Genomic DNA, 15,818 nt, shown 5'->3' on the forward strand with positions numbered 1-15,818 from the left:
CCAGAACCACGCGCGCCGAAAGATAAAAAGCCTGCAGAGCAGACGCCAGAGCATTCGATTCTGCGACGCTCGCTGACGCAAGTCACTTTGTTGACCGCTGCTTCGCCGCCTCTGTATTCTTTTGAGTTGTTAGGGGAGCACAAGTTCGCTCCAATAAACTTGTTTCTCCTGCAAGACAACTGCGTCGTCCTTGGCATCGTGACAATATGTATGAAACGGAAATATAACCAGGCAGCGCAAGCCTTCGGCGGGCACATTGACGAGGCGTGGACGCAACATGTTGCTCCTGGCAGTTGACGACATAACGTCACCCATCTCGCACTGGCGGCAACTGGTATGCGGTGACTGAGTAGTGTAAGTTCGCCACGCCGACGCACCCGACTTCAAGGGGCTGCGGTTCTGCTGATTTAGCATGACTGGTTCTCCCGCGTAGGCATTACATTGTTCTATCAAGGCTCCTTTGCGCGCCACTGTGACATCGTCGTTCCCATTCCGGCAGCCCCTAGTGGTAAAGTTATCCGCTAGTGCTTTTGCGCCATCTGCTGGCGCAAGGCCTTACTAATATCGGGTTTTCAGTGGTTGCCCAGTGTGTCGCCAGGGAATTTCTCTCTTGTTGAATGTCACGGAAGACGCCTGCTTTTCCTTTCCAAAAGAACATTCACATGCTGCGTTATAACAAAACATATTAGGTTTCCCAAGGCAACTCTTGCATTGGAAGAAAAGCACGTGCATGTCCCGCAGCAAAATGTCCACTGCATATTGAGCATTTCTATACATATACAATGCCTCGTATTAGCGAAGGCCCTTCAACACCTGTTTCCATCTCAACGACTAAAGAAAACGTCCAGAAACTATAAATGTATGTGCAAACACTTAAAAATGCACTTACAACTATATACGAAGGTTTTTCCACGCGTAGGGCCAGTGTAAAGTATCCCGGAACTTGAAGGGCCTTGATTGGTGCCTCTTTATTTATTTCTTGCTGGTTCGGGGATTTTAAAGACTTCGCATAGAAACTGACTTTTGTTCCATTGACTCTAAGGCCAGTGTAGTAATCTGGGGAAGCTACTGACTCAGGATGTAGTTCCATCTCAAAGCCTCCGCTGCAATGAAATTTGCCTTCATCAGACATTTCAATTTCATATTTGCTCAACCCCCAAAATATAGGAGTGGCAAAGTTAAAGAAGCCTTGGCGCAAACGTTCGTGTATCAAGACATTAGAGCTCTTATATCAATTGGTAAAGTAATGTCTACTTTATGTGAAAATTGATTAGTAAAAGAATAGTTCATTTTTCCTACCTTTGATGCGAATTTAAAGATAAATGCCGAATTTTAGACGTTTTTCTGATCCTCCAAAGAATATTTCGAACGTAGAGTGGCCATAAAACTGCCTCTCTATAACAAATAGCCTTCCAAATCAAGATATTCTTACATATCAGTAGGAAGAATATGGGCATTCTTTTATTTCCGCACACTCACTGGGCTCATTGCACGTAGACAACTGCCAAGCCACAGAAACCTTGCCTTGAAAACGGAGAGCACTATGCCTAGGGGCATCCTCGACACCTTGGATTCCCCTCCCGGGTTTTTTAATGAAGTGACAGACGTCCCGATTTAGGCGGGACACGTCTTGGTTTTGCGACTGTGGTCCCGCTGTCCCGCAGCCTGTTTGTGGGACGGTGTTTTCTCCCGCTTTTGGCCGGAAATATGAAAAACGGGTATTAAGCCCAGTGTCAGTAATGAAAAGCTGGAGGATTGAAAGAGCCGGATGAAATCGTTTGAGGAACTTCAAGAAAAGAGTGCACACGATGGAACTAAGCAAGCAAGTGTTGTGTGTTCCTTGCTTAGTCCGAATGTCTGAGCTGGTTTGTCGAAGTTGCAGTGTACCAACAACACGTCCAGCACACTTTTCTGCGTTTAACGAACGCTGGGTGGGCGTGGTTCACCACTTACGTACTTATTCAGCAAATAACGCATCATTGCTCGTCGAAGAAAGGCTGAGGAACTACGAAACGTATTATCTTCCACTTCAAACAAAACTTCACTGAGCCTTAGTCTCTCTTCAATATTTTCTAACACTTCTCGTCCACTAGCTCCCCCGTCCCGCTTTGGAGTGCGAGGAATATGGTCACTTTATTATTAGTAGCTATTTTAAATGAATGTTAAATACCGCATCTTAGATAACGGCACACTTACATCTCCTTTCCGCTTTATCAATATTAGGAATTAAAAAGACGTCAGAATGGTGTAAAATGCAATGAAAGTTTTTTTACCCACTTTGCGAACATTACAGCGTAAGGAAATGTGGGTTAATTCCGTGTACAATAGTGAGAGAAAATTCCACGAACACGAACTATATTCGCCAAATTCTTCATGTCGGTTGCCTGTGTAACTAAAAATGGTCACAATGTCTAGCGCGCAATTATTATAATACGTGTTTTTGTGCGTTCGAAACTTATGTGTATTTTGCTGCAATGTTTTGGAAAGAATTTATTTTTGAGGCCGTGTTTTCTGCCCTTTTTATGTACTATGAATTGTCAGCGTTGCGGAAATTGTACTGCATTGATTTAATCATTGCATTGCATATGTGCCTATCTATGTTTTAGTGCGTTTTATTTCTTAAGTGGGTAGAAACAATTTTAGGAATATAAATTATTTTTTGGGTCTATGTTATTAACACTAGCTGAGATTAGATAGAATATATTTTTGGTATGCAATCAAAAAGAGAGACAGTCCATGTCAAGTCCAGGCTGCATTTTGTCTGTGTTCTGTTCAGTGTTCTTTATACTTAAAAATCATTCCATTGGATATGATCTAAAAGGCTCCCACCACAGCCGTGATGGAACACGCTTCCGTCTCCTTGAAGACCAACGCCTCACATACTAAGGTACCGCTGCGCCTATCTATGGGATTCACAGCAATTAAGACCACCAGTTATCAGGTGAGTAAGAATGTTTTGTACTTCCACCTATATTTTAAGATGGCGCCGCTATTACTGCACACATGAAAGGAACAGAGAGCCCGGTTGTTACTCCGCAGTATCTGTTGCCAATATGTTTTGAGATCTGTCTGCCGTGTGCGTTTGTACAGCACATTTCTTATCGTTCCGGTCGGAATATTTTTGACATTGGAAGTTCCGTCTCCACATTCCGTTATTGTATAAGCAACGTGCATACAAAATACTATTACCTACAATACTAAACGATCTACTAAACTAAATATTATCATCTTATTCACGTCTTGCCAGTGTCTCATCTATTAAAAATACGCTTAATCTCCCCAGCGTTTCACACCGTCGCAAATGATCTAGTCTTTGTTTGTTTCACAAAATTTATCATCACAACCCTACTTTAAAGGATCAACTTATCACTCCCCCACGTTACGTGTCATCTCGAATTGACCATTTCAGTAAAGTTGGTGTACCATATTGTCGTACGGATATGTATCATGAATCATTTATCCCCAAAACCAGCGTAGAATGGAACCGCCTCCCTGCCACCATCGCTGACATTATTGATGCCACCCTCTTTAAAGCAGCCATTCACAAAGCTTCTTGTTGAATCGCTCTTTTGTTCTTGATTTCTGTTTCTATGCCGTTTGTGTAAAACAACTGCACTTTATGTATTTATCTTACACTCCTTTCTGTTATGCCCTATGGGCATTGAAAGTATTTTCAATAAATAAATAAATAAATAAATACACAAACTCTATAGTACGCATATGTCATTTGATTCAACGTACAAAATTGTCAACTTGAGTAACATAAAAATGGTGCATTCCGATTCAGGTTTTTTTCATATTCTTCCAGGCCTACAAGAGTACCGCTCTGCACAGAGCCAAACGTCATTGCCTTGCTCAATAAAGATGCATTTTTAAACCTGTTCTTGCATTGGATTTTGTTCAGGGACTTTCGATTTTGTACAGAATGCACCGTCATCTCGAACCTGCGGGGCATGGGTGAAGAACTAATGACGAGAAACTACGGCAAGGCAAAGGCATAAACACAACAAAAAAATTGTTTTGAGTATTTGAAGCCTCTTGAAAGAAAAAGCTACTCTCTATTCAACGTAAAGTGCTAAACATGACGATATTTTTGACAGAATTTGAAGATATTCTTTTTTGATATTTTTTTTTGTAATTAAGTAGATAACGTATGAGTAGTAATTCCCAACAAATTCAATGGGATGATTTGCTGTTAAGAATAAGTTGACGTCGACTATGGTTAATAAGTGCTTGGTGTGCGCTTTGTTTTTATTTTTGACCCGCCCTATTGTTAAAATTGAACTGTTTTTTTTTATTTTATATTGTGTTTTTTGTATTTCTGTATGGGACACCGATCAGTAAAAACATTGTATGTGATATGTACCACTCCCGCTTGAACATATAAGGTCTGCAGTATACCAGAATATGATAAAATAGAATGTCAGAAGAAAACCCCGATCCCTAAACTCACGTTGCATCTCCAAACCAAATGAACACTCGCGTGGTCAAACCTGCATAGTATGGCTTAGGAAGCATTTTCCCGGTGTAAGCACCGAGTACATGGGAATCGAGGCCATTCTGAAATGGGAGAGCATATATTAGACGAGGCTAGGCTTGTTATGAATGAAAGTAGTGCAAAATAAGAGCACTACAAGAATACGTAAAAACAACTTTATATATGTAATGATATTTTTAGCGTAAGGTGGATTTATTGCTAAGCTAGCGGGTAGCAGCAAAAGATCATTGAGGGGTGGCCAGGCCGGCGAACCGGTCTTGGACCAGCCGGCAGAATGTCCCACACACTTGCAATCTCCACACTGCCGACGATGCCGCCCTAGTGCCTTACCCGGTTCTCCCATCATCGTCTGCACAATCGAAGTGGAACATTCTCTGGAGTTGTTACACGCCAGTTCTATCGGGACCGCCAACACCAATACCGAGGCTAGCGCTCTCTGGTTGTGGCCGCCGCGTAGCTTTCTTGTCGATGAGTCAACTGGGAAGGGGACGACAACTAATATAGTGTTCTAAAACAGACTTGGCATCACATTATCTAGTTGGCTATTCGCCTGACACAATATATATATATATATATATATATATATATATATATATATATATATAGTCGTGAAGTGGAATACTTAATTGCTGCAGGAATACGCACAAAGTAGAAGTACGCTCTTTGGAGACTTTATTTCCAACGTTTCGACCTGAGACAGGTCTTCCTCAGGAATGAAAGCTTTGGGTAAAATCGTACGGACTCAGAGTTGGGGCGGTGCCCCGAAACACAAGCCACATGGAAAACAAACACACAAACGACCACACACACCATACAGAGCTTATTCTGCCAAAGGCAGGCGAAAGGCAGGCTTCAAAAAAAAAAGAGAAGAAGAACGCGAGAGGAAGAGGGAGGAGCAAGGTGGCAAGTAGGAGGCAAGAAAGAGGCAAGGAGGAACACATTGCATGAGCGCGGGTGGTGGGGATAACAGGAAATGTGACGAGTTCACGGGTGGCGAAAGGCCCAAAAGCATCCGTTGTCTCCGGGAGGGAAAAACTACAAAGCACACGCCGCCACGAGCGGTGAGTTTACATGGGCGTCACCGGTAACAAGGATTAACTACTGACCGGCTTCAGCGGCATGGTCAAAATGCAAGCGGGGCCCATTACTGTATCTGAAGCGCAGGCTGCCTGCGCGAATTTGGGGGGTCCCAGAAAAGCCAATGGGGAACCCATTTGAGGCGTCCCCTTCTCCTCTACGCCTCCCTTTGTACACGCGTCGCGTCGTGTCGCGCCAGGTCAATGCACGGCCTGTTAACTGTTAGTACTCGGCTGTCGCCGGCACGCGTGGACCCCTGGGCCCAATCCACGAAAATATGTCGGAGCGCGGCAATTTTAAAAAACATGAAAACAAGAAGAGAGAGGCGACCGTCGGTATGTGCCGTGCCTCTGGGGCAACACAAGAAAAAGAAAAAAAAGGAAAAAGAGGGAAACAATGAAAAAGGGAAACAAAGCAAAACATGAGTGGAAAGACAGTGCACTCCGTGAACACCAGGATTGGGGATCAATATGTGATTACAAAACACCCGAGGCATAAGCCACAACAGACATCAAAATAACATACTTCTTACACGCTCGGTTGGAATTAGAGCTGCAACATTCCGTTTCACATTTCTTAAGGATAAAATGGGTATGACATATGGTGACATAAACAGGCAATGGGTACCATCTGGTTATTAATGAGGCATGTTATGCTTGCTGAGCGTTGAGACCAAGGAGGTTAAAAAAAATTGCTGAGACAAGGAAATGAGAGAAGAAATATAAAAAAATAAAAAATAAAAATAGCGGGGACGGGAAGGGAAGTGTTGGTAGGGGGTCGGGAGCGGACGAGATAATTATAGTGATTGCGGAACATAATGGTAGGTTGTTGGTGTTACAATGTACAACCTCACACCTTGAGCAACAGGCTGCCTGTTAACCTCAGACCGTGCAATGCCCTGCGCGGGAAGGGCCGATGCACACGAAGGGCATAATGTGTGCATAGCAAAAAAACAACAAAACTACAAGGTCTCGTATGTCCCGGGGTCGCTATGCTTCAATGGTCATGCAGCGTACGAATTAGACTCATAGTCCCAGGACTCTCATTAGGACCCCCCTTCAGGGTATTAAATTTTTAGATTAAGTAAGACTCACATTGTTCTCGCTCCCTATAGCTAGAAAAACTGCTGTGTAGAAGCGTGACTTTAATGTCATCGAAAGAGTGATTTTGCATTGGTAGGTGTCTGGACAAGGGAAGGTTTGGGAGTGCCTTGGTGTGATAGCGGTGATTGTTAAACCGCATTCCAAAAGGTCCATCCGTCTGTCCTATGTACTGCATATTACATCCGCCACACTCCAATAGGTAAACCAAATTTTACGAGTCACAATCGAATGGCCCACGTATAGAATATCGGAAGTCCGAATGTGTGCTAATTGCCACCCTCGCGGTCTGCACGTGTTTACACACCAAACATCTGTTTTTGCCACATGGTCCGCAGCCTAATTGGTGAGCGTCCCTGTCTTTGGCGTGGACAAGATAGTCCCCTCTGCTTTTTGCGCGCGGAGGATCACTGAAAATTTTGGAAAGTCGTTTGCTCTGCTGAAGAACGTTGAAGTGCTTTTTTTAAATTTTATTCACGTTCGGTGGGCTACTAGTAAAAGTTAAGACTAAATTAGCACGGGAATTATTCCCATCATTCACGTGCGACCCCTGTAGCAGTGTGTTACGATTTAAACTTGCCGCCCTAGAAATCGCATAGTCAACAAGGGCCGGCGGGTAATGGTGTTTGACGAGGACGCCCCGCATTCGGCTGGCGCTCGAACGAAAGTCTTCATCTCTGGAGCAAATGCAAATTTTTCTAAATCTATGTGCCTAGGAATAAGGGATAGCCGTTCTGCAATAGCGTGGGTGGCAGCTGTTGAAGTGCAGGTACTGTTGGCGGTCTGTAGATTTCCTGTACACACTCGTCTCCAGTGACCCCGCCCGCACATGAACCTGAACGTCCAAGAAACTAATTTCGGTGCGAGAGTACTCGTTTGTGAATGAGATATTAGGATGAACTGTGTTGAATTCTTCTATAAAGGCAATAAGTCGTTGCTCAGTGTCTCTCCAGATCATGAAAATGTCGTCAAGGAATCGCTTGTACAGTGCAGGTGAACTGTCTGAAGTAGAGAGAAATTTGGTTTCAATATTGTGAATGAATATGGTGGCATAATTAGGGGCTATTTTTGTTCCCATCGCAGTACCACTTGTTTGGAGAATGTATTTGTTTTCAAATTCAAAACTGTTGAGCTTTAATACGAGACGCGTTAATATCTCAACAACCCTCGGGCTGGGAGAGTCTTCTTCGCGGTGTTCGTTGTACGACTAAATGAGAGCATTGATGCCATCGCTGTGCGGAATGTTGGTATAAAGGGAGGTCACGTCCAATGTTAGGAGAAATGCAGCGTCCGGCAGAACCATTACCTCGATTTCTTAGAGAAAATAGTTTGTGTCCCGTAAGTATGATGGAAATTGAAGGGGTATATCGCGAATGAGGTAATCTATATAACCCGAAATGGGCTCTGTGATGGTGCCTATTTCCGATATAAATGGGCGGCCGGGATTTCAAATTTTGTGTAATTTTGGAAGCATGTAAAAGCGGCCAACCACTGGGTGGGCCTACCAATTTCTCGGGCCCCCACAAGTTGCTCCAGCACGTTATTTACAATTTTTTGGTGTTCTTTTGTAGGGTCTGATAGAAGGGGCTTATAGAACTTCTGGTCGCCTAATTGCCGATCCCCTTCTTTGACGTAATCATTCCGGTCGAGAATAACAATTCCCCCTCCCTTGTCAGCTGGTTTGATTACAATGTCCTGTCGGTTACGCAATGCATTGAGAGCATCCTGTTCGTTTTTTGTGATGTTGTGATGACGGGTTCGGCGTGATTGGTATGCTTGGAAAACGTCTCTCTGGACGGCACGAATATACAAGTCGAGATTTTCCTCCCTTTGTGCACTGGGGGTCCAGTGGTGCTTGGCGACGAAAGAAGGTTTGGCGTTCTCCCCATCAGTTCTATCGAAGAAGTACTCTCGTAAACGCAGAGTACGGGCAAAATTATCTAAATCTTTCAGGAGTGTTAATGCTGAGTACTTCCCGTTGATCGGGCAAAATGTGAGACCCCGGGACAGAACAGATATCTCAGTGGCGCCTAATTTAATCTTCGATAAATTTATGATTTGCCCGCCCCCGTCGCCGCATTCAACCCCTAGCGGCGGTTCCCCCGGCATGCTGTCAACACCCTCCTCGCGGTCAACCGCATCCAAAAGAGGCAGACACGGTCGCTGTCTGACGCCCCTCGCATACGACCCGCCATGCCCCGGGACGTTATCCCTTTCGAGTTTTTTTTAACTTTGTTTTTGAAACCTCGAGGGTTTTTGTGGCATCAAATAAATTCAGCTCCTCGAGTACCGGCGCTGAAAGTAAGGCACTTTCCCGGACTCGATGTTCCTCTTCCACAAGTGACGTTAACATTTCTTCAGAGAGCTCTATTGTGACCTGGAGTAATTCTAGAGAAGCAGTGTTTAGTATTTGATTCCATTTTTCCACATTCTCATTAGATAGGTTCTTCATTAAAGGAGGCAGTGAAATACGAAGCCCTTTGGGTACAATACCTTCCAGCTTATATGTTTGAAGGGTACGAACATGAAGGTCATGGCGTACGCGCTTGGCTACAATTTTCCTGACTTTTTAGAATTCTTTGGATTTTAGTGTTACGGCACCTGAGGAACAGGGAGTCGGCTGTAGCTCGGGGCCAACACGTCAATCACTCTGCTTTCGGCGGGCCGATCCAGGGCATTTCCTAAGGTTGTACCTTGGAGGTGGAGTTTTAACAGCGTCCTCACTGTCCCCCGTGGAAAGTGTGTGCAGCGCTGCGCGATCTTGCGATGCTATCCTTGACAGAGATTGCTGCGGTGTTGTCTGGTGGGTGCTCGTTGTGGGTAACTTGGGAGACGTGCGTCCATTTCCCCGTCGGAACTCTGCGGTGGGGCCAGGGCTGGAACACCTTCGTCGTCGGAGGCGTAGGAAGGGTGACTCGGGTCCTGGTGTCGGGTCCACTTGATGGGCTTCAGGGCTGGCACTCTGCTTTCGTGGTCGGCGTGGGGGAAGTACCTCCGGTTGTGGAGCTGGACCCTCAGGAATGGCAGCTGCACCTCCGGCGGGTGTTGCGTCAGGGGAGTTGTGAGGGTGAGGACCGGTAGCTGGATTCGGGGAAGTCACACGGGTCAGTTGGGGCCAGTCCAAGTCCAAATGCCGACTTGGTTCAGTTTGCAGTGTGGCCTGTGCGAACGCAGGCTCCTGTTGCGTTTCACGAGCTGGTGATGGTGACGCATAATCCTGCCAGGCTGCAATCCTAGGCCGTCGGAGTTCTAGGAGGAAGGTGTACAAGTTCCACGCCATAACCGACACACCACCAAAGCTCGGGTGTAGACCGTCGGCTGCCAGAACCATTTTTGGGGGGAAGTGATGCAGGCAGTGGTGCAAGAAAAATACTTTTTCACGGTTCTCGCACAACTCGATCAAGCCGAGTACTAACCGTACTAACAGTTAATAGGCGGTGCATTGACCTGGCGCGACACGACGTGACGCCGTGTACAAAGCGAGGCGTAGGCGGAGAAGGGGACGCCTCAAATGGGCTCCCCCATTGGCTTTTGTGGGACCCCTAAGTTCGCGGAGGCTGCCTGCGCTTCAGATACAGAATTGCGCCCCGCTTGCATTCTTGACCATGCCGCTGAAGACGGTCAGTAGTTAATCCTTGTTACCGGTGACGCGCATGTAAACTCACTGCTCGTGGCGGCGTGTGCTTTGTAGTTTTTTCCTCCCAGAGACACAGGATTTTTTGGGGCTTTCACCACCCGTGAACTCGTCGCATTTCCTGTTATCCCCACCACCCGCGTTCATGCAGTGTGTTCCTCCTTGCCTATTTCTCGCCTACTCCTTGCCACTTTGCTCCTCCCTCTTCCTTTCGCGTTCTTCTTTTTTTTTTTTTGAAGGCTCTTTTTTCTCCAGCCTTTAGCAGAATAAGCTCTGTATGGTGTGTGTGGTCGTTTGTGTGGTTATTTCCCATGTGGCTTCTGTTTCGGGGCGCCGCCCCAACTCTGAGTCCGTACGATTTTACGCGATGATGATGATTTCCATTGGTTTCCCCTTTGTATTGGGGTGATGACATGTCATCTTACCAAAAAGAACTAATATACATATGTTTTACACTTTTGGTTCAATACAAGCGCTGCTTAGGGCAGGCAAAAAAAGCTTATTAGGCACAAAATACTTTTTTTCCTGTTACAGGTGGTAACTGTCCTAGGCAATATTCCCTTCTCTGCTTTTCGTCCACCAGTATTCTCATCTTCTTTTCGTCCCCTCGACAGCCTTGAAGGTAACTTCCTCTGTGATACCCTTAAATCCTAGGGCTTCTGAAAGCCCAATATTCCCTTCATGTAGATTTGGATGGATACCCTCACATTCTAACACGATGTGCCGCATAGTTTCTGTTTCTTTTCTGCAGACCATGCATACCCCATCATTTTGTGAATACTTCCCCACAAAACTCTTAGTTCGCAGGCAACCTGCTCTAGCCTCAAAAAGCAAAGCACTGCCCTGGGAATTATCGTAGAAATTTTCCTTTCTGATGTTCATCTTCTCAGCCCTGTACATCTCTAACGACATTTTAGCTTCCATTTTTTCCCTCCATTTATTCGTTTCACTCTGCCTTGCCTCTTTTTTGGTTACCTTGGTTGTTTTGGATTCCTCACTGTTCTTTCCGTATTTCATCGTTAGCCTTCTAGTCTTTCTTAACCACTGCGTGTCGACGCTTTTCAAGTATAGGTACCTAAAAACCTTAGCTGCCCACCTTTGTTGATCCATTGCCCTCAACCTCATCTCAAAGCATATTTCACTCTGAGCTTCTCTAACTTGAAACGACGCCCAGCCCATATCTCCCTGAGCTGCTTCGTTAGTTGTTTTTCCATGCGCGCCTAAGGCCAAACGTCCTACCGTTCCCTGGTTTACTTCAAGGCCTGATAGAACGTCTGATTTTAAACAGAGTACAGCATTCGCAAACGTGAGACCCGGAACCATTACTCCTTTCTACATTCCTCTTACTACTTCATATTTGTTATACCCCCACAGAGCTCTATGCTTCATTATAGCTGCGTTTCGCTTTCCTTTAACCTTAAGTTGCTTCTCGTGAGTACTTAAGTAGTTATCCCCTTCGTTTATCCACACTCCCAAATATTTATATTCCTTCACTCTAGGTAATTCGCCTTGCTGGATAGACACTACGTCGATGGTAGCGTCATTGAAAACCATTATTCCTGATTTTTCTGCACTGAAATTTAATCCGAGGTCAGTGGCTTCGTGGCCGCAAAAATTTATTAGCCGCTGCATATCGGTTTGATTATCAGCTAAAAGAACAATGTCGTCTGCGTGTAACATTCCCGGATTATGCTGTTGTACCACATCGCCTTGCAGCATATGGGTTAGGCTAAACCCTACTTGACTTTCTTCCATTTTCTTTTCTAACCCTGCCATGTAAAGCATGAACAGTATTGGGCTCAAAGGGCATCCCCAATACAGTCCCCGATGGATGTTGACCTGCTGGGCGCATTTCTGCCCTTCCCAAGTAAGGTGCACTCTATTGTCTTTATAGATTGCTATAAGGAACTGTACTAACTCGTCATCTAATCCCTGGAGTTTCAGCATCCTCCACAGCCGTTCTCTGTTTACGTTGTCATATGCCCCTTTAATGTCCAAGAACCTAATCCGTCGTGGTCTATTGTGTGCTTTAGCAATTTCAATGCATTGCGTTATCAATAACAGATTGTCATCCAGTCCCTGTCTTGTCTAAATCCATTCTGCAGTTCCCCAAGTATTTCATTTTCTTCCATCCATGCTTGAATTTCTGATTTTATTGCCTGCATTACGAATCTATACACCACTGACGTTACTGTGAGTGGTCTGTATGAATCAATACTGGCTTTGTCTCCTCTGCCTTAATATATTAAATTCATCCTACTTTCTAACCAGTCCTCTGGTATTTGTTTGGTTTCTATCACCTTATCTATTGCCCTCATAAACGATTCCTTACTTTTAGGTCCAAGTAGGTTTATCAGTTGCATTGGTGTTCCGTCCGGGCCCAAGGCTCTCTGGGGGGAAACCTTTTGCTCTGCTTTTTTCCAATCAAGTTTGCTCAAACTTATTTCCCTTTCCGCAGTCTTTTGTGGCGCTGATGTTATCGGTGCAGGTTTCCCTACCACTATTGTGCTAAACTTCTCACTAATAACTCAATGAATATGCGCCAACGCGTGCTGTCCTTCTAAATGTTCCCCCTCTTCATCAATCGGGAATTTTTGATGGTTATCGTTTTTTGAGCTTAGTGATTTTACATGGTTCCAAAACTTCTTGGATGCGCTTTTGTCCTTCTTCCGGATTTCTGCCATCCATTGTTCGCATTTCTGCTTGATCTTTGTTTGCACCATTTTCTGCACTTCTAGTTTTTTCCCACGGTAGACCTCCCACTTCTCCTTCACTACCTCCGGTTCCATTCCAGTTCTTTTTGCTTCTCTATGTTCTCTCGACGCCTTTCTTCGCTGGTCAATAGCCTCTTTTATTTCCTTATTCTACTAGCTTCTCGGCTTTCTCTTCCCTTTCCATCGGTTTCGTTCTTTTGCTTCATTCATCTTACCCTTTATGAACGCAATCATTTCGTCGTAATCCCAATTTTTACCTGGGTATTTATTGATTTCATCTTCCAATTTATCAGCGATGATCTTTAACTGCTCATTATTCAAATTACTTCCTCCTATTGTACCTATTTCTGCATTTTTCCGGGTTGCGCCTCCAAAGTGCAACCTAAACCGCTTGTGGTCGCTTCCTAAGCTGTCTGTTCCATTTTCATCTATCCTCATTTCCCGCAGCCTTCCGTATACTGTCTCGGATACTAAACTGTAGTCTATGCTGGACTGTCTGTTACAGCTTTCCCACGTTATTTGTCCATCACACTTGCTTTCCGTGTTTACTATTACAAGCCGGTTTTCCTGGCATAGATCTATCACCAGAGAACCGTTGTGGTCTGTGTATCCATCCAAACCTTCTATAAGGGCATTCATATCTCCAACTATGATTATTTCGCCCGAATCTTTGAAGTCGTTTATATCTCCTCTCAAACAGTTTACCATTTCCACATTTTCCTCCCTAGCACTACTTCCGGTCCACAGATACACCACTCCTAACCATGTATTTTTCCCGTCTATGGTGCCTCTTACACATAGATGCTCTTTACAACTTTCATGCACTCTCTGCAGTCGGTCCCTTGTTAAATGAACATGCCAACACCTCCCCCTTTCTTCATTCTTGTGGTCCTGTTGCAACCTTCCCAGACATAATTGTATATGATAGGTGGGGCTTCTAGGTCCCGGAGGTGAGTCTCGGCTAAAGCGTAAACGTCTATTCCTTCCCGTTCAAGTTGCTTTTGAATTTCCACCCACTTATCTGGCTTTCTGCCTCCCTGTATATTTATGTAGCTGATTAACTATTTATTGCATTTTTTTTCCCTTTCCGTTTACGGGGTCTGTTTTTGTCTTTTACAGAATTGCTTGCTCCATTGTTTTCACTTAAATGGCTTCTGTCAACGCTCTCAGTTACGTCCGTAGGTTCTCCGTTTAGCTCTAGGCCTGTCTGCCTCCCAGCGTTGAGTGTGCATAAGTCTCTTGCTTCCCCTTTGTCTCCTAGTTTGCCTTCCTTAGCTGCGCGGGGCCCCCTAAAAAAGCTACCGCTCTCCCACCTAAGCGCCACCCCACCTTGTTTCCTAGGCTGGAGCTGAAGTGAATCCCGTCCCACTGAAAAGCTTGCCTATGTCCGATGCTGCCCACTACCCTGTTCACGTATATCACTTCCAGCCCAAGTTCCCTGCCGCACCTCACGATCTCGCTGTTAGCAGCGAGTACTACCCGTTCGGTGTGCACGCCCTGCTTCATCACCTCCGGCACGGTGCAGAATGCGCACATTTGGGGCCGTCGCCCGCAGGTCCTTTACCCCCTTCGCTATCTCCTGGCCAAGTTTTCCCTCCTCTCCCTTTAGAACATCGTTAAGCCCCGCGGCAATCACCACAAGGTTTCTGGCTTTACTAGACAAGGCCAGCTGCCCCTTCGCTGCAGTCATCACCGTCTGCATCGTTTGACCTGGGAAACACCCCACCTTCACACGCTTCTCCCCCTTTACCCTTTCCACTATGGCAGCGGTCCTCCTCTTCCTGTTAGAGTCACCCGCAATTATTACCACGCTATCATCTGCCACGTGCCGCTCTTTGCTGGTACCCAGGTTATCGACTGGCTTTCCTGTCCTATTTCGCAGCACGTGGGAGTAGCAGTTGCCTATCGTTGCTTCCACCCCCGGTGTCCCCTCGGCGCATGCCTCCGCTTCGCTGCTGGGCCGAGGTGGTCGTCATTTGTTGTCGAAATGACGCTCCTTTCTAGCTTCCTCTCAGCTGCTTCTAACTTTCCCTCAACGGCCCTCCGTTCATAGCGTTCGTTACTTAGAGCTGCCTCCAGTTCTGCAACCCGCTTAGCTAACCCCGAGTTATCCGCTTCTACGCGTTCTAGCCGCGACACCACTACGCATAACCGACACGTACCTGCCCCTTCGTCTGCCTGGCCGCCATCCCGCTGAAACTCCTCTGCGTCTACGTGCCACGGACAGCTACCACACTGTACTAGCTTTCTACGCGTCATCTCGGCTGAAACCCCGACACAACGAGAAAGAAACCGTGCAGGTAAATACTCAGCTTCGGCTGTCCTCCGCTGTCTCTGCCGTTTCGCTGTCCTTCACTGTAGAAACACGCTGTTGTCGGAGCACCAGAAAAGCACGTCCGAACAGGTCGACTGCGCAGTGCGCACCTAAAGAGAGTGCGCACCCAGTGAGACCCAAAGCGTTAATTCCTGAGGAAGACCTGTCCCAGGTCGAAACGTTGGAAATAAAGTCTCCGAAGAGCGTACTTCTACTTTGTGTATATATAAATATATCTACATATACATATATATATATGTATAAATATATATATATATATTTATATATATATAACCTTTGCTTTTCGAGGTTTTCTTGGCTACCAACTCTTATTTCTGTGTTATTTTGAACGCGCCCCTCTTTTCCTATTCTGATTCGCTGCATGCATAGCGAGGGCCTCTGTTCTGGCAGTCTTTGTGCCATAGGAAGCATAAGAGGGTTCAATACTGGTCGCCCGCTCTAGACATGTCGTAGGCACTCG

This window comes from Haemaphysalis longicornis, unplaced genomic scaffold (assembly GCF_048455015.1).
Source record: "Haemaphysalis longicornis isolate Haplotype H1 unplaced genomic scaffold, Haemaphysalis longicornis Haplotype H1 scaffold_13, whole genome shotgun sequence".
NCBI classification, from domain to species: Eukaryota; Metazoa; Arthropoda; class Arachnida; order Ixodida; family Ixodidae; genus Haemaphysalis; species Haemaphysalis longicornis.